The 16,997-nt window shown below is 40.0% G+C and overlaps 1 long non-coding RNA gene across 1 annotated transcript; it reads left to right on the plus strand.

Moving 5' to 3' along the window:
• Window positions 1–11,488: 11,488 nt before the first annotated feature.
• On the plus strand, window positions 11,489–16,280 carry LOC144461909 (uncharacterized). The gene is made up of 2 exons (XR_013490489.1): window positions 11,489–11,975; window positions 15,493–16,280. It is a non-coding gene; the product is annotated as an uncharacterized LOC144461909 (long non-coding RNA).
• Window positions 16,281–16,997: the final 717 nt, after the last annotated feature.

Below are 16,997 nucleotides of genomic sequence, written 5' to 3' on the forward strand. Positions count from 1 at the left end.
TGAGATCACTGTCCAGCCTCCTGGAGGTGTCATTGTTGTGAGGGCTCGTCCTGGGGAGGTATACTGTACAGCCTAACCCGGCGGGGGAGTGTGATAGCCTAACAAGGCTTCCTTCCCTGGGTCTACCTCCTCTGTGGTAGTATAGGTAAGATAAAGGAGGTTGTTCGGTTAGTGTGGGGAGCAGTGAGACCTGGCATTAGGGGAGTGTCTCTGGGACGCCAGAGATCACTGTCTAGCCTCCTGGAGGTGTCGTGGGACTAACTAGACGAAACACCGGTGAAAGGAGGTTCCCACCCGATGACCCCAAAGACAAGTTAGTTATCACTGCTCACGGGTCTGTATAGTTAAGCCTTGCCATAATAGCTTATCGTAGGGCTTAGGAGGATTATTCACTGAGTGCTGATCCCTTTTTTATTTTATTTTTTTTTATTAGAGCACAAACTTCTTGTGTTTATTTGAATTCCATGTTAAGTGAGAGCCCAAATTTCTGGAAGAAAGCAGACCATTCCACTTATGTCCATCATGGCTCTGGCCTCATTTTTCACACCACAGAAATGAAATTTACACCTTTGTGATCCGCATCCTGTCCTCTCGCTCACGGTGTGCTTTTTGTAGCTGTAGCACTTACGGTTTTTCATTAAACAGTTGGAGTTTGAGAGGAACTTTTGGCTCAGTTTCTGCCTTTTCTTGGTGTATTTAAATTTGACTGTGCCATTGCCAACTGGTGATGGGCTGAATCAACTCCAGCCATTTGGCCAATCGTCTGTGTGTCACAGCACAGTCAAATTTGAATATTTCAGCAACCTGACTTCTTTGCAGTTAAAGCCTCATCATACAGAGGTAATTACATATGTGTCAGTCTGCCTGTCTGGGTCTGTCTGTCTCTGTCTTCTGTGTCCATCTTGGACATTTTAGACTGCAGTCTTTTTTAGCTGTTAAGTTAAGCTGTTTTTTCTATCTGTAAGTGGACATACACACAGACAGACAAACAGACTCACACATACACAAACGCGGCGACAGCACGTGAACATACACACATTCAGGCATGCACACACACACAGACACACAGTGATACATTTACTGCTATTAATAATTAGCGTATTGGTATGGGGATACTAGTTGGCAGCGAGCATCAGGCACACTCAAAATTTCATGTGAAATTTTCTAGTTCATTCATTCACTCATTCATTCATTCTTGAAAATGAAAATTTCATTCATGAAAATTTCAAATGCTCTGCAGAGATCAGATGAAGGCCACAGGATTTGTTTAAAGCCAATTTCCCAATTGCATATTTGAACCTAGCAACAGCTTTCTTTTTAATTTCACTCTCAGGTCCATGCCTTGATTTACCAGCGATAACCCAATTTTTAAAAGCTTCTCTGGCTTGCTGGTGGAGTTCATCCACATACTCATTCCAGCCTGGCCTGAAGCTGTACTTCTTTGCTTTTCTCTGAATGAGTGGTTTACTAGCCTCATTCAGACCCTGCACAATTCTGTCATATAGTACACATAGCTCTTCTTTGTGATTTGGCATACCACAGTTGAAATTATCACACATTATAGCATCATATGGAATTTCAATGTTACCTATGGTCTTCTCAGTCAAGTCATGATAATGTAGCAGGTCGTTCTCTGAGAGTTTAGCCCACTCAATTTTCCCACCATGATTAACCTGATTATCATCCGTGGTCATTGTAGGTAGGTTTTCTACATTGAGCATAATGGAGACAGGCATGTGGTCCATTGTTGCAAACCCATACAAAATCTCAACTTTATCCACACATTCATGGGCATCAGCTGTGCTTCCACAATGATCTAGCCAGGATGTTGTATTCCAAGCCTCACTGACATATGTATAGCTATCTGTTGGCAAATGGATCTTACTTGTTAACAAGAGCTTATTATCATGACAAAATTCAACTAGGTATCGGCCAAACACAGACTTCCTGTCAGAGATATCTGCATTCAAATCACCCATTACATAAATACGGGTACATTCATTTTCCTCAATAAAAGAGCCAATAAAAGCAAGCTTTTGAAGATATTCGTCCTCGTTACTGGAACATTCATAAGGTGTGTAAATATTCAAAATGATAAGAACATTACCATTATAAGAAACTTTTATTGCAACACACCCGTCTACTCTCAATCTAATCACACTGATCAGAGGGTCATATTTTTTATGCCACATAATGGCCACACCTCCAGGTATTCTGCCTTGAACCAACCCCAAGCTCAAATCTGTGGTTGACTCCCCCACCCCATGGAAGTTACTATGAACAGAGTTAAGCTTGTCCAGGTCCTGTTTAGCAAGAAAAGTTTCTTGTAGACAAAGAATGTCAGTTTCCTCAAGGAGTTTGTCAACAACAAGTCACCGTGCCTTATCCGCTGCATTGTGTCCTAGACGCAGGCCGCGTGTGTTATATGACACAATTCTCATGAGAAGTAGACAAATCTTATGCATGTCACCCAAGTAAGCAGCGATGGATGAAATGATTACTGCATGTCATTTACCCAAGCTTTCTCTTTACATCATGTTTCTCTCCACTCTCCTTTCTGCTTACATGTATAACTCCTTGTATGTTCACACAGTTGATCCTGGGTTCCAACTCCAATGTAGTTACTCAGTCTTGTTAATCATTAATGATATGGTGCAGATTTTAAGTTTAATACTATTATGGCCAGGACAGTCTGACAGAATGACAAACAGACATTGCAGGTCTCTCTCACTCTGTGAGTTTTGCTAATATTTGATGACTTCCCATCCTACAACATAAGTGAAACAAACATGATGTCAGGACATTTTTTACCCTTGAAGAGGGCGGCACATGTAGGCCTATTTTAGATTTAGTAAAATGCCACAGATTAGCCTATGTTTTTAGAACTTCACCTGGTTGAACAATATGGTAAATAGGCCTACTATCATTTTGATTTCATTTGATTTGGAAACATAAAACATTACATAACATTTTTATAGACTAGTGGTTGTTCAGGTAGGGTTAAGAAAGATAAACACAAAAAGCAATGTTGTAGAAATTGAGCAGAGAGAAAACAATGACATAGAGTACTGGGCCTATCCTATTTGTACCTAGCTAATGTATCTGGGTCTCGTAATAAAGAAAAGGAGGACACTTTGCTTTTTCTTGGATGTATGGATTGTTCTCTTTAATGCCAGCATTTGCACACAACCACTGCTTCCTGTTCATGTATCCTATATTCGCCACATTGTGGATTATCTAAATATTCTCCATCAGGGGGCGCCATATGAACACAATAGTGTCATAGACCACAGCTCTCCTAGATCTGCTGCTGACATTACACTATTTGGGTGCAGCTCTTAAAAGACTAACCCAACCTAAAAACGCCTGGAAATAGTTCTATATTTTGTCCATATTGAGCTTATTTTTTCAGGTAGTACCAAGTATTATACACCATATTCAGGAAAATCTACCATTTTATCTGATGCAGTGTAAAATCACATTTATGCATGACCTTTGAATGAGCATGCCATATTTCACAAAAAAATAAAATTTCCCAGTAAAGAAAACTTGTGTTTTGTTGAATATCTCAGTCAACCAGGGCAGTTTTTTTCAATGTGAAAAGTTGTACTTCGGTGTTTTGAAGCTACATATGAAGTTTTGTGCAAATACCCTTTTTCTTCTGTGAGTTACAGCTAATTGAGGCGGACTTTACCACTAAAGACCTAATATACACACACAATATACTAAACATCAGCAACTAACAGGAAAAAGAAATGTAGATTTTGTCAACATTTTCATATACCAACAATAATTAATGACTTAAATGACTTTGGCTCTCATAGAAGTGTTAAATATATGTTGGAAAATGGCCAATCTGTTGATATTAGTATTAGTAGTAGTAGTAGTAGTAGTAGTAGTAGTCTTCTATCCAATTAATCTGACTAATTAAATAAAAATTTGTAAGAAATACAAAATGTAACGTTAAAGTAAAAAGGCTCCAAATCCTGATATAATTTGTTCATTATACTATTGACTAAGGCAGTGTTTTAGTATGTAATATTTTAAGTTGAACTGAAAGAAAGAAAGAAAGAAAGAAAGAAAGATTTTATAAATAAGATTTTATTTACAGTTTATTAACAGTCACGTGTGGTCTGGATAACCGGTGGCTACAGTCCGATCAACTTCCTTTTTTGACTTGACTTTGAAGAGGTAAGTCGCACATGGCAGTCTTTGCTCTCACAAGATTATACATTAAACCATGCTTGACAAAAATCGCTGGAAGCCACCTATATGATAGCGGAGTGTGTTTATGGTGTGTATGTGATGACACTGAAGTAAACCAACGCAGTTGTAAAGACCGTGACCCAGTTTTAACATGTACGACTGCGTTTGACTGCGTTTATTAGCGATAGCATTAGCTTCCGTACTAACCTAGCTTTATCTTACATGCTAATCCAGCGTTAGTTTACGTGCTAACCGTAGCATTAGCTTACGTGCTAACCGTAGCATTAGCTTACGTGCTAACCTAGCTTTATCTTACGTGCTAATCCACCGTTAGCTTACGTGCTAACCGTAGCATTAGCTTACGTGCTAGCGATAGTATCGCTATGCATACGCCCTGCGAACCGAGTGTCTTCGCCTGGGCAGCTGCCTTTTTAGCCACAGCATCGCTATCCCTCAGTCAGCCCAATAGCTTCACTTAGCAAAGCAGCTGTGGTGTGGATTAAGCAGTAGCATTACCCTGTACCCCCCCCCCTGCGAGCAGAAGAGTGTTACCTACAGTGTAACAAACGGTGGCAGAGAAACAAGCTATGCCAGAAACCATCAGTATTATTCAGTTAGCTTAATAAGGTTTTTGCTCGGTTATTCAGAAAAAAAACATACAGTTCCAAATACACTTGAGGGGGAAATATTAACTCTTTGTTGAATTAGAATATCAAGATGTCAGCATTTTATAATAGATACCCACTTATATTATTGTGCCTTTTACTTATTAATGGTAAATAAACAATGTAAGCAAGTGGCTAAATGATTGTTCCAATAGGGAATGGCTTAACTCAAATAATATCAATATGTGTTATTTCCCCAAATCATTACACATTCAGTTTATACTTAAATTATAATACATTATAATTATATTAATATGATTATGCGTAATCAGTGTTGATTGTGCTTGTCACTTTTGTGTCAACATGTTTTAATCAGTCTTCTTGAATGGGGTGTGATTAAAATGTTACTGTTTCTCATGCTGTTTAATTTTTCAGTTGTGCATCATGTATGGGCTGAAATCTGTGCCACCAGAAACTGAATTTGAATCATTTATATCTAAATTTGAATTACATAATTCAAATTTGTATTGTTTAATTTGAATCATTGCATTGTAAAACTGAATCTGAATAGACATCCGGGTAGTTGAGGAAGAGCAATCAAGCGCAGATACACAGCAGAGCTCCTCTTCGGCCAATCAGCACCTACGTTTTTGGTCACATCACTTTTTGCCACCTGCCATGAAACGGAGGAAGAAGCGCTTGACCCACAGACTAGCTTGACATGGATGAGGCTGGGACAAATACGGTAAGTATTAAGTAAGACAGTTTACCATATATTTTAACGTTCTTTTGTTTAACTGTTGTTAATGTTATAGCTATTTTGTAGAATCGTTTCCTTTCGCCAGTGAGCATAAACAACCCTAAATTCAACTCAATTCAATTCAATTTTATTTATAAAGCCCAATATCACAAATCACAATTTGCCTCACAGGGCTTTACAGCATACGACATCCCTCTATCCTTAAGACCCTCACAGCGGATAAGGAAAAACTCCCCAAAAAAACCCTTTAACGGGGAAAAAAAACGGTAGAAACCTCAGAAAGAGCAACTGAGGAGGGATCCCTCTTCCAGGACGGACAGACGTGCAATAGATGTCGTACAGAACAGATCAGCATAATAAATTAACAGTAATCCATATGACACAATGAGACAGAGAGAGAGAGAGAGAGAGAGAAAGAGAGAGAGATGCAGGTAATGACAGTAGCTTACAACAACATTAATGAAAGTAATAATATTATAGTTATAGTTCTGGCTACTGTGGTACAATATGTTGAAAGTATATATTAATATCTGACAGTATACTTGTGTGACAATAGTCATATGTGTATAATAACAGTAGAAGTATGACTAATGATGGCAGCAGCAGCAGGAGGCATCTGGCAGGACCACGGCAGCAGCACAACCACACACGTCACGCTGTCCAGGCACCGCTGCGATATGAGTTAATCTGAGAGACAGTGGAGCACAAAGGCTCCGGAGAAGAAGCCGAGTTAGTGACATCCAGAATGGCCGAGTTAGCAAGATGCAGTAATAGGATGAGAGTGAGAGAGAGAGAGAGAGAGAGAGAGAGAGAGAGGGAGCCCGGTGTATTATAGGGGGTCCTCCGGCAGACTAGGCCTAAGTCAGCCTAACTAGGGGCTGGTACAGGGCAAGCCTGAGCCAGCCCTAACTATAAGCTTTATCAAAGAGGAAAGTCTTAAGTCTAGTCTTAAATGTGGAGACGGTGTCTGCCTCCCGGACCGTAACAGGAAGATGATTCCACAGGAGAGGAGCCTGATAGCTGAAGGCTCTGGCTCCTGATCTAATTTTGGAGACTTTAGGGACCACGAGTAACCCTGCGTTCTCAGAGCGCAGTGTTCTGGTGGGATAATATGGCACTATGAGCTCACTAAGATATGACGGAGCCTGACCATTTAGAGCTTTATAAGTTAACAGTAGGATTTTAAATTCAATTCTGGATTTTACAGGGAGCCAGTGCAGAGAAGCTAAAACAGGAGAAATATGATCTCGTTTCTTAGTTCCTGTTAGTACACGTGCTGCTGCATTCTGAATTAGCTGGAGAGTTTTTAAGGACTTACTAGAGCTACCTGATAATAGAGAGTTACAGTAATCCAGCCTTGAGGTAACAAAAGCGTGGACCAATTTTTCTGCATCTTTTCGGGTCAGGATAGGCCTAATTTTCGCAATATTACGCAGATGAAAAAATGCAGTCCGTGAGGTTTGCTTTAAATGAGAATTAAAAGACAAATCTTGATCAAATATTACTCCGAGGTTTCTTACGGTAGTGCTAGAGGCCAGAGCAATGCCATCTGGAGAAACTATGTCATCAGATAAAGAGTCTCTGAGTTGTTTGGGGCCAAGAACAATAACTTCAGTTTTGTCTGAATTTAACATCAGGAAATTGGTGCTCATCCAATTTTTTATGTCTTTAAGGCAGTTATGGAGTTTAGTTAATTGATTACTTTCTTCTGGCTTCATCGATAAATACAACTGTGTATCATCCGCATAACAATGGAAATTTATAGAGTGATTTCTAATGATGTTACCTAAAGGAAGCATATATAGAGTAAATAGGATTGGTCCGAGCACAGAACCTTGCGGAACTCCAAAACAAACTTTGGTACGTAAGGATGATTCATTACGAACGTCAACAAATTGAAAACGATCAGATAAATAAGATTTAAACCAGCTTAGTGCTGAACCTTTTAGGCCAATTAAGTGATCCAGTCTCTGCAGTAGAATTTGATGGTCAATTGTGTCAAACGCCGCACTAAGATCTAATAAAACAAGAACAGAGACGAGTCCTTTGTCTGAAGCAATCAGAAGGTCATTTGTAATTTTAACTAGAGCTGTCTCAGTGCTATGATGCACTCTAAATCCTGACTGAAATTCCTCAAATAAATTATTATCCTGGAGAAAATCACACAGCTGGTCTGCGACTACTTTCTCAAGGATCTTTGACATAAAGGGAAGATTAGATATTGGTCTATAGTTGGCTAACACCGCTGGATCCAGGGTGGGCTTTTTTAGGAGAGGTTTAATTACAGCTACCTTAAAAGACTGCGGTACATAGCCTGTTAATAGGGATATATTGATCATATCTAATATATGAGTGTTAACTAAAGGAAAGACCTCCTTAAGTAGCCTAGTTGGGATGGGGTCTAAGAGACACGTTGATGATTTAGATGAAGAAATCACTGCGGTCAATTCTTGAAGAGAAATTGGGGAGGAGCAATCTAAATATATATTAGATTCTACAGCTGTGTTTGAGGTTAGATAGGTAGGCCTACCATCTGAGGGCAGGAGGTCATGAATTTTGCCTCTAATAGTTAGAATTTTGTCATTAAAAAAGCTCATAAAATCATTACTGCTAAGGGCTAAAGGAAAACAAGGCTCAATAGAGCTTTGACTCTCAGTCAGCCTGGCTACAGTGCTGAAAAGAAACCTGGGGTTGTTCTTGTTTTCTTCTATTAATGCTGAGTAATAGTTTGCTCTGGCATTGCGGAGGCCCCTCTTATAAGTTTTGAGACTGTCTGTCCAGATTAAATGAGATTCTTCCAGTTTGGTTAATCGCCAATTCCTTTCAAATTTTCGCGATATTTGTTTTAACCTACGGGTTTGAGAGTTATACCAAGGAGCAAACTTTCTTTGCTTTGTTAACTTCTTTTTAAGAGGAGCTACAGAGTCGAGCGTTGTTCGCAGCGAGCCTACGGCGCTATCAACAAAATGATCAATTTGGGAGAGGTTAAAGTCGGCACGGGAAACCTCTGTTACTGAAGGTATTGGTATTGAATTTAACGACGAAGTAATCTTTTCCTTAAATTTTGTGACAGCACTATCTGATAAACATCTAGTATAGTAACTGTTGCTGAGTGGCGTGTAATCGAGTAAAAAGAAATCAAAAGTAATCAGATAATGATCTGATAGCAAGGGATTCTGTGGAAAGACTTTTAGGTTATCAATTTCAATTCCATACGTCAGAACTAGATCGAGGGTATGGTTAAAACAGTGAGTGGGTTCATGTACACCCTGACTGAAGCCAATGGAGTCTATTAATGAGATAAACGCGGTAGCCAGGGAGTCATTATCAACGTCGACATGAATGTTAAAATCGCCTACAATAATAACTTTATCTGATTTAAGAACTAAACTGGATAAAAACTCTGAGAATTCAGATACAAATTCAGAATACGGGCCAGGAGCACGGTACACTATAACAAATAAAAGTGGCTGCGAGGTTTTCCAGGTCGGATGTAAAAGACTAAGAACAAGGCTTTCAAATGAATTATAATCTAGTTTAGGTTTAGGGCTGATTAACAGACTAGAGTTAAAAATGGCTGCAACTCCCCCTCCCCAGCCGCTGCCTCGAGGAACGTGGGTATTATTATGACTGGGAGGAGTGGACTCATTTAGACTAACATATTCATCTTGACACAGCCAGGTTTCAGTGAGACTGAGTAAATCAATATGATTATCTGATATTAATTTGTTTACTAACACTGCTTTAGACGATAGAGACCTGATATTTAACAGTCCGCATTTAATTCTCCTGTTTTGTCTTTCTGTCACAGAAGAGGTTTTAATTTTTATGAGGTTGTTATGCACAACTCCTCTTTGTTTAATTTTAGATTTAAATAATTTAGGTGGTCGGGGGACAGACCCCGTTTGTATAAAACTATGAAAACTATGGCTGGGTAACTGAACTAGAAGCTCAGAGAGGCGTTGAGGACTGCAACTCTCTGTCCTGGTCTCAACTCTGGGTTGTCAGGGATTTAAATTACTAATAAAATTTGCCAGGTTCCTAGAAATGAGAGCAGCTCCATCCAAAGTGGGGTGAATGCCGTCTCTCCTAATAAGACCAGGTTTTCCCCAGAAAGTTTGCCAATTATTAACAAAACCCACATCGTTTGCTGGACACCACCTGGACAGCCAGCGGTTAAATGATGACATGCGGCTAAACATGTCATCACTGGTCAGATTTGGGAGGGGTCCAGAGAAAACTACGGAGTCCGACATCGTTTTTGCATATTCACACACCGAGGCAATATTAATTTTAGTGACCTCCGATTGGCGTAACCGGGTGTCATTGCCGCCGACGTGAATAACAATCTTACTGAATCTACGTTTAGCTTTAGCCAGCAGTTTTAAATTTGACTCAATGTCGCCCGCTCTGGCCCCAGGGATACATTTGACTATGGCCGCTGGTGTTGCTAACTTCACGTTTCTCAGAATAGAGCTGCCAATAACCAGAGTTTTATCCTCAGCGGGTGTGTCGCTGAGTGGGGAAAAGCGGTTGGAAACGTGAACAGGCTGGTGGTGAGCCGTGGGCTTCGGCTTGGAGCTGCGCCTCTCACGAACAGTTACCCAGCCTCCCGGCTGCACGGGAGTTGCCGGAGGACAGTTAGCAGAGGCTAAGGCTATGCTATGTGGCTCCGCACCGGCTACAGGGGGCTGGCTAACTACCGCAGCTACTGAATGGTTTTCCATGGTGCGGAGCCGCGCTTCTAATTCACTAAGCCTCGCCTCCAACGCAGCAAATAAGCTACACTTATTACAATTACCACTGTCGCTAAAGGAGGCAGAGGCATAACTGAACATTTGGCACATCGGGCAAGAAAGAGCAGGAGAAGGAGAAGCCATGGCTAAGCTAAAGTAGCTGACAAGGCTAAGAGCGTGCAAACAACAGCTAAGAGATTAGCGAGAAAGTCGTAGAAAGTCGTAGAAAGAAGGAGAGCTATAAGTGCTTAAACAGAACCAGTGTGGGTTAAGACTTGAAGTAGACGTTAAAGCAGCGTTAAAGCAACTGAGGTGAGAAAGCAGGCTAGCAGAATTCACCAGAGCAGTACAGAGACGCTGTCACAGAAACACCGGAAATGACACAACTCGCTTACCGCAATACGTCACCAGTGGCCAGCCTAAAGCAACATAGGCTAACTATGGTCGCTACCTGACTCCCACGTCTATCTAAAAAGCGAATGAACAGAAAATATCTAAACATATGGATGCTTGTGTATACACATCTGATTTCAGACCGGACTAGAGTAGTTGCTACTTTATGCCAGTAGATGGTGGTAGTGACTGGTAGTGTGATGGTTGCTGTTTTCCCCATTGTCATGGTGACCACTGTAGTTTAGAGAAAGTCCGGTCATGGTCAAAGTCGCTACAGTTTACAGTGCACTCACACTAGGGCCAGTTGCTCCATACTGTGGTGAAGTACGAATGTCCCCCCTCCCCAGTCGCCCGCTGGCCTGCACTGACATTACCCCGACTTCCTCTAAACTACAGCGGTCACCATGACAACGGGGAAAAAGTTGCTACCGCGATCTACTGGCGTAAAGTAGCAACTACTCTAGTCCAGTCTGAAATCAGATATATATACACAAGCATCCATATGTTTAGATATTTTCTGTTCATTCGCTTTTTAGATAGACGTGGGAGTCAGGTAGCAACCGTAGTTAGCCTATGTTGCTTTAGGGTTGTTTATGCTCGCTGGCAAAAGGAAACGATTCTACAAAATAGCTATAACATTAACAACAGTTAAACAAAAGATCGTTAAAATATATGAAAAACTGTCTTACTTAATACTTACTGTATTTGTCCCAGCCTCATCCATGTCAAGCTAGTTTGTGGGTCAAGCGCTTCTTCCTCCGTTTCATGCCAGGTGGCAAAAAGTGATGTGACCAAAAACGTAGGTGCTGATTGGCCGAAGAGGAGCTCTGCTGTGTATCTGCGCTCGATTGCTCTTCCTCAACTACCCGGATGTGGGTCACAGTGAATTGAAATTGAATTTTGAGAAGTGAATTTGAATTTTGAGAACTGAATGTGAAAATATATAGAGTTGAATTTTCACAATCTTACATACAGTTTCAAGTTTATTGGATTTCAGTTCCAAACTAATAAATTCAATTTCAAATTATACTATTCAGATTCAGTTTTACAATGCAATGATTCAAATTAAACAATACAAATTCGAATTATGTAATTCAAATTTAGATATAAATGATTCAAATTCAGTTTCTGGTGGCACAGATTTCAACCCATAATCATGTCACATGAGCATGTATTGATGCAGGTTTTGTCTGTCAATGATCGGTTCATTTTCTTTTTCCATGGGTATCTTCTATCAACATCATGATCTGAAAACTTGCTTCAACAAACTTAGAGGTATGTATGAACAGTGGTGAAAGAAGGGTTCTTATGATCTTAAAGACCCCTAAACTAAGTATGCCCTTTTTGAAATTATTAACATGCCAATTTTAATATGTGGGCTCTGGTACAAGGCATTCAGGAGCAAAATTGCTAATCCACGGACCACGCCATAACTTATGCAGTTTCAAAACCAGAGACTGAAACACATCTTTGTACTGCTGCCTGGATTAAAAACTTAAGAGGCCTTACCTACATGAGTGCCAGTTGTCTGTGTTACTCATGTTAATAATTAATGAGCATCAAAGGACTTCAAGTTTGTAACTACAAATGCCAAGAAGGAGATGTGTGTATATATCTTGTGCATGTCACACAAGTATGCAGCAACTGACAAAATGATAACTGCCCTTCTTCATCCCTACTGCATGTCACTGATTAGTTTATTTTCTTTTTCCATGGGTATCTTCTATCAACATTGTGATCTGAAAACTTGCCTCAACAAACATACAGGTATGTATGAATGGTGGTGAAAGAAGGGTTCTTATACTCTTAAAAGTAGTAATACCTGACCTGAGTAAAAGTATTTTAGTCTTATCAGAATGTACTTAATGAAAAATTCAAGTTTTTGAGAGTTTAAATTATCACACCATAGTGTAAGTTCTAGAAAAATATTGCAAAGCAGATTCTATGATTGATGGGGTTGGGGGGGGGGGGGGGACTTTTAAATGCCTTTATTTTACATGGCAATAGTTTTTAAAGTGTGTTTGTGACCAGCAACGTGTTATGACCACCACTGGTCTTCATTAGCGCTTTATTCAGCAGTGAGTTACACACTTGCAACCAGTCACTCTGATGAACTGAAGGAAGGAGTTTCCTTGTCAGTGTAAAAGTATGAAAGAAAAATGAACATAATTAGTAAATAAGCAAATAAAAAATAAAATTCAACAAAATATGAGTGTTCATACACACTTTGTTGATTATTATCATGAACAGTTTTCACATACCAGAATACAGAATTTAATAGATTCTGTTAAATGTGTTATGGAATGAAGAACTGGTCATGATTGGTCATTAGATTTTACATTAGATGATAAATAAATGAAACTTTTTGTCATATTTTTTTTTTTTTATTGTATTATTGTTATTAACTTCTTTCAGTGGATTAAAATAATTGTTTGCAGGTGTATAACTCTCTGCTGAGAAAAGCCCTATTGAAGACAGTGCTGGTCACATTGTGTTTGCTGTATTTTTAAAGGGATAATGTGTAGGATTTACTCCCATCTAGCATTGTGGTTGTATATCCCAAGCAATTCAGGCGTATTTTTCATGCTACGTTCACGTGAAATTGGGAAGGCTGCATACGGAAGACAGCCGCTGCACGTAGCGGCATAAACATGCCTCTATGTAAACAAGTGGTCCGTCAGCACGAGGCTAAACAATACACGTGACAATATGTTGTCATGGCGATGTCTTATTATTTACCTGACCCACGTTTTACCGGCTTTCTCTCGACTTCTGTGACTAAAATGACATCTGGTTTGTTACTGACGGCTTTGTGCCCAACTGCGCCTGAAAGCAGCATTATTGTTAGCATTAGCATTAGCTCCGTTCCTCCTCACTGCACCGCGGTGACTTTTCACAGACACCACCCCGACCTGAGCCGACAGCTCCGGTGTCTCCGGTGAGTTTCCATGGTTTCCTACCGTCATGCTGCCACTGAACATAAAAACATGGCGACATGACATGGCTGCCAGCACCGAGCTTCCACGCTCGCATGTATATATGAATCATATGAACGGCAAATTCAGAGCTTACTGGAACACTTCAGTTTGTTGATGGGGGTGATTACTGATTAATGAAAAACATAATTTTGAACGTAATAATTGATTTTCGTGAGTAGATAACAGGAGAAGTTACACAAGTGTACCTTTAAAAATGACTGCCATGTAAAATAAAGGAATTTTATTCATTTTTTTCACCAATCCTCTGTGCCTTGGTATGTATTTTGAAGACTTATACTTTTGTGACATGTCAGTTTCTTTCTGATGTTCTCTGTGAGTGGTACTATTATGTGATGTCTTTGGATTAACACTATCAGTGTGGATGTTGCATATTTTTGTGCATGTTAAGGATTGTGCTAAGACAGGCATGTCCAAACTCTTCCTCAAATAGCTGTGTGGCTGCTGTTTTTTGTTTCAACTGACTAAGAGCACAAAGGTTGACCATTGAACTCTCTGAGGACTGAGATCAGCTGATTAAATGAGTCAAGTCTGGTATGCTGATGCTTGATTGGACAAAAGTGCTGCAGCCACACCGGCCCATCATGAAATAGTTTGGACATGCCTGTTCTAAGAAGTCAACCTTTTCGGAGCTCCCCAAAACAGCCTGGTTTTCATGCCAATTCAAATGAAGAGGTTGAATAGTTTATTTAGCATAAGATGTAAGGCAGCTTTGTCAACATGTTAAGGTAAATGGGGACTGCATTTATTGAGCACTTTTACCCATAACATTTAATCATTTTGGGTATCATTCAGATACACATTTGCACATTGATGAAAGCAGGTTACCATGATAGGGGCTGATTAACCATCAGGACGTATTTAAGGTTCAGTGTTTTTTGAGTGTTAACCTCAACATGTGGACAGGAGGATCCAGGACTTTAACCCCCAATCATGTGAAAATGGATGACCCATCGTGCACTCACAGCCACCCTGGAAGGATCACTTGATCCTTCATTTTATGAGAAAGATTTAAATTGAAAGGCACATATTAAAGATTAGTCAAGAATTGTTGTAACTGGAAAACAACTAGTAATAACTAAAGATGTAAGATGCATGTAGGGTAGTAAAAAGTACATAACACAAGTACTTCATACACAACATTGCAGTGCTATGGTTTATAATTCAATGTTTTGTCCATCCTTACTATATGAGTGAAGTACATCGTGTAGGTTGTTGATTAATATCCATAGTGATCACACATCTAGAAAGTGATTAAGCTTGTGATGCTGATGAAGTCAACAGTGTTTTATATATCAATAAAATGAGCTATCATTGTTTTGTGTTGTCTGATACTACACATTTCCTTTACTCTATAAATTAATGTGATTGACGAACATAATTTCATGACCCAGTGGATGAATTCATGAGTTTTCATGTCAGCTCGTTGAACATTTAAACCATGTTGTCATGTTCTATTAGATCACAGTGTACTAGGCTGTTATACTATATTACATTATATCATAGTACATTACATAGTTATATTATTAAATCATATTGTATTGTGCTATTATGCATATACCTCAGTTTTTCCCCAAGCATGTGTACAAGAACAGACACGCATACAAGTACCCATGGGATGATTCATCTTGTTTGTTCCCACTGTCATTGTATTGTCATCAACATGTAAATAAAAAAAAGAAATAATGTTGAATCACACTGATTGCAAGTGAATTCAGAGTCACACTTATGAGTAATGATGTGGGAATAGAAGTATTGTAATAAATAATTGGTTGCTTTGTCCATGTGTCTTTCAGATGCCACGCAAGGTGAACCGTCGTGCTGAGCACATGAGGAAGACCTGGGCTGCCCGCAACCAGTCCAGTGTCCCGCCTCCCCCCGATGACCCTGGCTTGGGCACTGGAGAAATCCATCCCCACCAGTACGCTGTGATAGCGAGCAAAAACTCTGAGAATACTCTGAAATATGCTGAAAAAGCGCAAAACTCTGATGAAACAATGAAAAACTCTGAAAAAACCCCTGAAAACCTCTGAACAACCTCTGCCTGTTTCTGATCACTCTCTGCCTCCCTCTGCTCAATCTCTGCCCAACTCTGGCAATGTTCCTGAACAAAATAATCACATGTCTGATATTCCTGTCCGTAAGCAGTGTGTTGAAATGCATGTCCCTGCCACCATGACTGAAGCTGTTGAGGCGCCTACTGCTGAATCCAAGCTTGCAGAAAACCATCCTGATGAAAGTGCTCCTGCTGAAACCAGTATGGCCCAAGCACCTGTAAAGTTTTTTGTACAAGGGTCATTCTCACAGCTCCACTACCAATTTGGGGATAATGCAGGTAAACAGTGTGTAGCTAACAGTTTAGCAGCAGTGATGATGAATGAGTTGAAAAGCATAACAACCTGGAGTAATGACAGGAAGAATAATGATGTTGACACTGTTCTTATTGAAGGCAACAAGTTGTACACTACTCTTAAAGATGGTGGTCAAATAAGTGGGAAAAGTGGATATCTGCTTCTTGATGAGTTGCCAAATGCATATGTAATGAAAGATGCACACTTCTCAATAAATTGTGGTCCAGCTTTCAGTGGTGCAGTTGGTGTTTTTGATGAGCCTGATGATTCAGATATGAGAGATATTAATGTACCACTGGACATAGCAATCCAAAGAGCACTGATGGATCATGATGCCTGCTTTGTCACTTTTGGTAGTAACACATGTGTGGTTGTCAAGCAGTGCGGCCATTTTGCTGTATTTGATCCTCACAAACGCAACAGTCAAGGTCATGTGGATGGAAAGACAGGTAAAGCTGTGGTTGTTTATCACTCTGACTACAGATCGCTGTATGAGCACCTGGAGAAGCTGGCCCAACAACTGCTTCCTTATTTCCGCACACTTGAAGACATGCCATTTGAGGTCAGAGGAGTCACGGTGAGAATCACTGGCGACAAGGTGCAACATTGCGACATGCCAATCACCAAGGAAGACAATGTAAAAGACAGCAATGTCAACAAAAGCCAAATACAGAGACTACTTTACAGTGCTGTGTTCAAGGGAGAACATACCAGTAAGAGACCAGCTACATGCACCAACTCCTTGTATGAACATGTGAGCAAAAAGAAGAGAGATTCCTTTGAAGTAACTAATTCTGATGTGCAGACAATTGCAAACAGCCCACAACCAGTAAGTGCTATGAACACATCACATGGCAATGACACTGATAAAAATACAGATGTTGAGATAACAAATGTATCCAAGATGTCATTTCCATACAAGCCACTGAGTGCAGTGACAAAAGGAAGAC

The sequence above is a fragment of the Epinephelus lanceolatus genome, chromosome 24 (assembly GCF_041903045.1).
Source record: "Epinephelus lanceolatus isolate andai-2023 chromosome 24, ASM4190304v1, whole genome shotgun sequence".
Taxonomy (NCBI): Eukaryota; Metazoa; Chordata; class Actinopteri; order Perciformes; family Serranidae; genus Epinephelus; species Epinephelus lanceolatus.